We start from the raw sequence: 8433 nt of genomic DNA, 5'->3' as shown, positions 1-8433 counted from the left end.
ATACAAAAGTTTCGCATGCGGGTATACATTCAATGATGAGAAGAACACATGAATCTATAGTATGTGAAACATCTAGTCTCAAACAATTAAAATGCCCTTAAGGGCTTACATCTTCTAAGGCAATAGCCCGGTTACACAAAATGGTCTCTCGAACCCATACACATTTAGCCCTTGGCTTTCAAAAATTTACAACAAAAGTAAGAGAGAGTAATCTACTCTTCACAAAACAAATCCACGCCCTCAACTCGACGGCATCACCACATATTTACCTGCACCAAAGACCCATAGGGGTGAGCATAAAGCCCAGTAGAGAAATCCTTAACAAAGTATATACATTTATTTAAGATGTCCAATATTAAATGCAAGTGCAAATGCCATGCGATGCCATTTTAAAGAAGGATTTCATTTCATGCTCTTCTAAAAAACTACTATGTTTCAAATAACCTTTTACAATAACAACAATTTCAAACTTCCAATGCCTTTCTTTTAAAACAATAGGGGCGGTAAATACGACTCAGGTAATCCCTAGGTTGGTGTCTGCAAGTAGACTCAACAAGCACTACCAATGACCCCACTTTACCGGTTGCTAACCGAAAGGGAAGTGGTACCTCCTCCGCGTGTGTTTTCGGTCTTTCACCCCGGACACTCAGGCCAACTTATCAAATTCATCTACACCTCCTAACTGGACTTACCAACGTATTTACACCATAGCATTTAAACATTTCTCATTCAAAACAATCTTTCCCAAATGTAACGTCTCCAATTCAATTCAAGATACAAGAATGATAATGACAATAACAAATTGAATGAGTACATAATGCACTAGTGAATGCCTTAGCATTTCCCCATTTCCTCCTTCTAATCTTGTTTCATAAATAACCATGCACACAACCAAAGCCATTAACACAAAGCAATGTTCTCTTATTATGCACACTTTTAACAATTTAGTCCCCTCAAGACTTTATAACTTTTCGAACACAAATTCCAAAATTTTCATGTTCTCATAATCCATGGCATACCACAATTTGTCATTTCCACGACCATACATGTTCAAGCATTTAGAAATTGCTTTAAAACAAGTTCTCCCTTTTCATACATCAATAGGATTGCCATTTTGTTTTGAAACACATTATGAAACCTACGCCCATTCGTTCTTTTAACAAAAGTAAAGGAAGAAATCCATAGAGATTTCCATGCTTTCCCCAAAATCCCCAATTTCCTAGGGCTTTTCATCAAAAACCAAACATTTTCCATTTTCTTTGCAAAATTTCATTTTTACTCCTTAATCTCAACCCATGTTGCCCAAAATTTCAAGAAAATCTATAAAGGAAATACAAGATAAAGTTATTCTACAAATCACAATTTCTTGAGCCACACACACACACCATTTTCGAAATAGCAAGGAGGAGCTCACAAAACAAACCAAAACTTACATAAACATATATATAACTCAAAGAAAATCCTACCTCAAAGTTTGATGAAGAAATGGAGATGATGAGAGAAGAAAACCCTAGAAATCAAAGGTTGTAGAAGTTGATCTCCACCGCTCACAATGTAGCTCTTGAGAGGCTCTCCCACTTTGATGAAGGAAGTTGGTTTTGAATGCCCTAGATCCAAGGAAATCAAGAAACCTAGGTGTTTTGATGTATGAAATGTAAAGAGAATGGAGAGAATATGATTTTTATAGAGAGAGAGAGAGATGAGTTAAAAGTGATACACTTAGCCAATATAGGGAAATAAAAACAGAGTTTTCGAGCTACCAGTCGTCCTGCATGTGTGGAGCCTCTCTCCTGCACGTGCAGCCCTCAACCCTGCACGTGCGGCGGTCCCTCTTCACTCCAATCCGCACCTGTTTTTAAAGCAGTGTGCAGCTTACAAAATTCACCCCTCTCCGCACATGCGGCCTCAACCCCTGCACGTGCGGCCCCCACCCTACACATGCGGCCTAGGGCCCCGTACATGCGGCCATGGCCTAACAACCCAGAATTTTCTGGTTCAAACCCCCGGGCATCCTGGACTCAACTAAGCATCCTCTGGTGAAATTTAACATCGGACAAAACTAAAACAAGAATTCAATCAAGAAGACCCTCCGAAACAAAAGAAAAGCCAACTCAAAATAAACAAGTATGAGGATTTGAGAAGAGACGCCTGAACACAACAGTCTCAATAAAAGCGAAAGAAGAAGTAACATATAGCAAAACCGATCATCACACGATCTTTAGCTCATAAAATCCTTCGCACGGGTTACTTTTGGCCCACACTCAACCAAAAAGCCATCGAATTTGTACTCAAATGTGAAAAATGTCAACGCTTCGCCAACATCCCTCACGCTCCTCCAGTAGAGTTAATTAGGCTCAGTAGTCCTTGTCCTTTCGCCAAGTGGGGAATCCATCTCGTAGGCCCATTGCCGACCGACAGAGGCCAAGTAAAATTTTCCCGTGGTCGCCATCAATTACTTCACTAAGTGGGTGGAAGTAGAGCCCCTTTCCAAAATTACCGAGTGTAATACCACCCGGTTCATTTGGCAATCTATTGTGTGCGGCTTTAAGGTCCCTCAAGCCATCGTCTCCAACAATGGCAAGCAGTTCGACAACACCAAATTTAGAAAATTCTGTGAATAGCTCAATATCAAGACTTGTTTTTCTTCCCCTGGCCATCCCCAAGCTAACGGCCAAGTAGAGGTCACCAACCAGTCTCTATTAAAGATTATCAAGACCAAGTTGGAAGCCGCTAAAGGACTCTGGACAGATGAACTCCCAAATGTGCTCTAGGCCTATCGAACAACACCGAGAACTCCTACCAATGAAACCCCTTTCCGTCTAACATACGGCACCGAGGCGGTCATCCCTGTGGAAATTGGCCTTCCGACCCCTCGGATGATACACCCGAACATAGAACTACACAATGAGCTGCAACGGGCCGAACTGGACTTGCTTGAAGAACTACAAAAGTCAGCTGCTGTCAGACTAGCCTTATATCAACAGAGAATACAGAAACATTATAACCACAGGGTCAAACCCCGAGAATTCGCAGTAGGAGACTTAGTCTTACGAGAAGTCACTTTTGCTACCAAAAACCCGCCCGAGGGCAAGCTAACGGCTAAGTGGGAAGGACCTTACATTATCAAAACTAGGCCCCGCCCAGGCACTTACCATCTCCAAGATATGGAGGGCAGAGACCTCCCTCATCCATGAAATGCTGAGCACTTGAAGCGGTATTTCCAATAAAATGGTGTCTTCTGCTTTTGTATGGTTCAATTATTGTATGGTTCACTTTGATGTTCAGAACACTTGTTCATTTTTGCCCTTTCCAAACAATGTATAAACTAATGATTGCACGACTGCGCTTTAATGAAAAAAGTTTTCGATCCCTATTATTTGTGTTGTCTCATTTTTTCCTAAGCTTGAAGAGCTCGGCCAGATTGAGCTTGAAAAGCTCAGCCAAATTGAGTCAAGCAAGCCTCAACCAGACTGAGCATCACAAGTCTTATCCAGACTAAGCCTGAAGAGCTCAGCCTCAGGGCTTGGTTTAGTTCGATCAACTGGTTGATGCTGTTGGTGAGCTCTACGAAATATAGAGGTGGGTTATTGGGGTTGGAGGATTCGGTGTCAAGGTTGCCAGCATTGTGTTGTGAAGCCATAGACCTTGTCGTGACCATCCAACCTAACGTAGAAGATGGGTGATAATGGAGTTCCCTTCGGTGATAATGACCATAACTATCAACCAGAGATGAATTTCCATAGATGATGCCAACTGATGATGCTGTGGATATCAATGGTGGCTGGGTTAGACTGGCCCACGTCTTCTATGGATCTGCTGGTTATTGAATCCTTGATGTGTGCCTACAAAAAGGTCCAAAGGGGGAAGTAGTTCCCCTAACGAACACTCCGACGATTAAGTTAGATTAGGATAAATAGTAATCGGTTTCTTTTAAGAGAGAGAGAATAAGGGGATGAAAAACTTAACCTCTAACGTATCTCGAAGGTTTCCTTATATTTCTTGCTCATCATTTCCTTGTCCCTTCCAAGTTGTCTTATTGGCCGAAAGTCTATAGCCTAGTTAACATCGTTCATGGTGATTTTGCATCCTCCGGGGTGAAGGTTCTTGGTGCATTTAATGCTATGGTGGCCTCATTAAATGGCTAATGTGGATGCAATAACTTTGCAAGATCTTTGTCTGCTTACGTGGCCAATTTCCTGCCTGACAGGTATTTGAATGCTATTGGTCCTAGGTCAGCATTGGCTTCTCGAAACTGTTGGGCTTTAACCATGGCTACCTGGAAGGATTAGGACAGGGGTGGGTTGAGTTTGCCTCAGCCGTAAGCTGGACCACGGGACGTGGACTGAGCCCTCTTGGGTCGTGCCCATCAGATTCATAGGCATCAAATTCATAACACACCACATAATTCACCATATAGGTTATGATATTGATAGTTGATTTCCACATATGGTGCTAATTGTAAAGGAAGAAAAATACCTTATCACTTGTTAATGAAGAGAATCCAACAAAAAAAATTATCAGAGCCCCTGCATGATTGAGATATATAAGAGAAAGCATTGTTAGTACCTGGCCGGGGGCAATTCAACGCCTAGGTGTACCCTGTAGGTTTATTTTATAATGGAAAACTGATTACCTAGTCAGTAAGTAATGTGATTCCTCTAGAAGTTTTTTTCCAGTAGAACCTCTAATTGTTTGAGATTTTCATAATAATAAAATTCTTATCTCTTTATGAGTTTTATTTCATGTACAATGTACAATATTGACTTATTGTTTGACTAGAATTCAACTCACGCCAATCTATAATTGTGTCACGTGTTTATGATAGGACCCAAATAATTTCATGCTAATTTTTACCTCTTTCAATTTCCTTATATTATTTGTTTAAAAATCAATTAGCATAAATTAACATAATCTGAAATAGCCATAATTGTGTAATCTATGTTCTTAATTGTTATAAATTTAAAAGTATTGCTCACCTCCACCCTACTACCATCGACACCACCACTACCCTACCACTATCATCCTACTATTACTGCCACCTCCACCTCCACCACCATTAACACTACCCTACTACCACAACCACTCTACCAAACATGAGAATAAGAATAGCATTCCATTCCTATATCATTCCTTGTTAGAAACCAAACTTTGGAATGAGAATAGGCATTCGATTTCACTCAATCTTGTATTCCATTCCCGCTTTCACATAGCATTCTCACTTCATTCCATTCTTGGAAACCAAACATACCCTAAATGATTTATATCAGCAAAATCCAAGAAATAAAATACTCTCTGTTTTCTGAAATTTCATTTCAAAACTTGGAAAATAAAAATGGTTGCCACATGAAAACAAATAAATAGCTAAAATATAAACGGATTCAATACACATTCCGGGGTGCCTCACACACCAAAGTGGTTGAATGGGTTCATCTCCAACTCCCCTGGCAACCATTCTATACCTCCACTCATTTAACCAACTTGTAGCTTCCGCAAACCACTTTGTGCATGTTTCATCGTGATTCCCTGACCACAATGACTCTACCAATGCTGAGGCTCTTGGCCATATACGTGAATCAAGAATCGTTAGGTCAACTTTCTCAGACCACAGTGCCACATTTCCACTTATGACGAATTTCGCTTCCTCCCTGCTCAACCCATATGCTATATCATAGTTATATATGGTCTACTATGTCTTGAAAGGTCCACACCATGACCCACCATTACCTTGGTTAGTACTTGGTGGCTGATCATACATACTCTCATTACCAGAGAACTCTCCATGTCCATAATCCAAATAACAGAAGTCCGATGAAGAAACAATGACACGGTACCCACAAGCAACAATCCTTTTAGTGTTATTTGGGCCGTTGTTCTAGGTTTGCAAAATGGTATTTTCAAGTGAAAGAGTAAAGGGGTTCACCTTGACATCAGCGTCCATTAAAACATTTGCCCAATAGACCATTGTTCAATTTAAGGAAACAATGTAAGGGAAGGTAGTGTTAATAAATATCTCAAGAAGTTGACTAAGGGTTCCATTATTTGCTAGGAAGGTTTGAATGAATGGATCAACTTTCCAGCAACCTGGAACAATCTCATTAGCCCCTATATGGTAGAATGATTCTGGGAACATGGTAGCAATGTCGTGAATGACATTTTCGATGACTTGGTAGGCCATGGGGTTTAAGGGATTGAGATGATCTGATCCTGGTTCAAATGCAATCCGACCACCCCACAAGGATCCAGTGAGCCACCAAAACATATTTGCACATGTCACAATCTCTGGGTGAGCTCCAGCCCATGATCTTATATGTCCTACATATACAAAAACATAATAGTTTTACCACTGCTACATGTTGATTGAAAATTAGCTTGCCGTTGCTTGGCAAACAAACAGGTCAGGCTCAATATTAGAAAGTATTGAGGTACCATCTCATAATTTATCATCAACGTCTTACACATAAACAAACAACTAAACAGATGTCAAAAAACTTTTACTTCCTATTTCTTGTTTTGTCTTCCTTAATTATATTCTCATGAAATGTTGAGATGAAAAAGTGAAGAGAGGGGAGGGAGTCTAGAAATTATGGAGATGGAGAGCATTATTGGTCTAACTGACATGGTTTAATCATATTTTATGATTCACTCATCTATTTATTTGTTTTACCTCTCTCAATTATTTTGCTTCCTTTGACCTACACATTTAATAAGCTTCAATCATAGAAGAATATAAAGTTGAGAAGCTTAAAATAGCTGATCAAAATGATTTTAAGGGGAAAATGGACACCTCGACGAAGAATTTAATTTTTAGTAAAGTTACTATATTAGCAGATGAATTTACATTTCTATACCGTAACTTTTTGGAAAATTGCAAATTGGGTGCAAATTTTGTAAGTTTTGGAGTCTAGTCTTAGAAAGGGTGTTGGGTGATTTATTGTGATTCTAGATCTTACACCAAATGGCTAGTAATCAACTTCATCGCAATTGAATTAAAAAAAAAAAAAAACCAAAAACCAAAAACTATCACAATATGTGTAACATCATGTATTTCTCATAAAATAGAGCAAATTAGTCAATTTTTTATAAGATACAATTTAAGAAGTCAAGGAAATTGTCAATCAACAAAAACTTTTAGACAGTGTTTAGTTTATGAATTTAGGAAGGGATTTGAAAGGCGAAAGGAAAAAGGTGTGTAAAATGTAATTATATTTTACTCACATTCACCTATTTTTTTCCTTTCCTTTTCCCTTTCGACATTCCTTTCTAAATCTATAAACCAAACACATCGTTAATAATTTTGTTATGAGCATCTTGGTCAAATGGTTACTTGGGGCAACTATAAAATAGGACTTTAAGTTCAAATCTTATTCTTCTCAAAAAATAACAACAACAACAACTATAATAATAATAATAATAATAATAATAATAATAATATATAGTTAAATCTCAACAAACCTAATAACAATAACAAACATAAAGAGTTAGATAAACTATTTTTAGAATCATACATAATCTTTTTACATGAATTGACTCAAATAAAAAATAAAGAGTTAAGAGTTTACAGTTCTTTCATTTTCATTTACATTAGTTGCAGAAGAAAATGGCCATAAAGAACAAACTTTGATTCACGATGAATAGTTATCTCCTTCTCTTCCTCTGTTAGTTTTTTTTTCCCCCCTAACAGACAATGATGATAGTGGTGGTGGTGGTATGGTCCATTGTTAAAACTTTGAAAGAAAACCAAAAAAAAATCATCGAGTTCTACCTGACCATGCATACCAATCTCAGGAAAAACCCTAACCCCGTGTTCCAACCCGAACTCCACAATGCTCTTCACATCCTTCGGTGAGTATTGCATTTCTGCCCCATATGATCCCTTCTCTGCCAAATCAGGCTCCGATGGAAGCACCAAAGGGAACGATTACGAGTTCGTGATGTGCCAATGGAAACACATTTAGCTTATTCACACTGATTGCCCCAATCGTTCTCTCTGTAACCTCTACTCCATACTAATTTCTCCAAGTATCCAACAACACCCCTTTTTCTGTAGTGAGAGAGCCTGGGAATGTGAGCATGTAGGACTCATCGACACTGCGCTGGTGTAGTGAAATGAGATCGATGACGATGACTGTTAGGGTTTGGAGAGGCGCTCTAGGATGAGATTGACAGCGGTGGTGCTCGGAGAGGACTTGGTGTAGGTAGCGGTTCATGGCGGGAGTTAGGTAGAGATGGATAGGGGATGAAAGGGTGAAGTTTGGGGAGAGAAGGATTGAGTGTGGTTGAGGCCATGAGAAGGTTCTGTAACGTCTTGGAAAGAACCATTCTAGACCATGTTCTCCCAAGCATTACCAACACACCATACAAAAACAAATAATAAACGTAGTAACAAGATCATAGCATTCTTTTCCATTTCTTTCCCTTTGAACTATCTCCTAA

The 8433-nt window shown here is 39.1% G+C and overlaps 1 pseudogene; it reads right to left on the bottom strand.

Moving 5' to 3' along the window:
* Positions 1 to 5263: 5263 nt before the first annotated feature.
* LOC145819244 (beta-hexosaminidase 2 pseudogene) lies at positions 5264 to 8207 on the bottom strand (annotated as a pseudogene).
* Between the last annotated feature and the right edge of the window lie 226 nt (positions 8208 to 8433).

The sequence above is a fragment of the Camellia sinensis genome, chromosome 2 (genome assembly GCF_055761805.1).
Source record: "Camellia sinensis isolate YWXY chromosome 2, ASM5576180v1, whole genome shotgun sequence".
NCBI classification, from domain to species: domain Eukaryota; kingdom Viridiplantae; phylum Streptophyta; class Magnoliopsida; order Ericales; family Theaceae; genus Camellia; species Camellia sinensis.
This window is presented reverse-complemented; position numbering and strand designations above follow the sequence as displayed.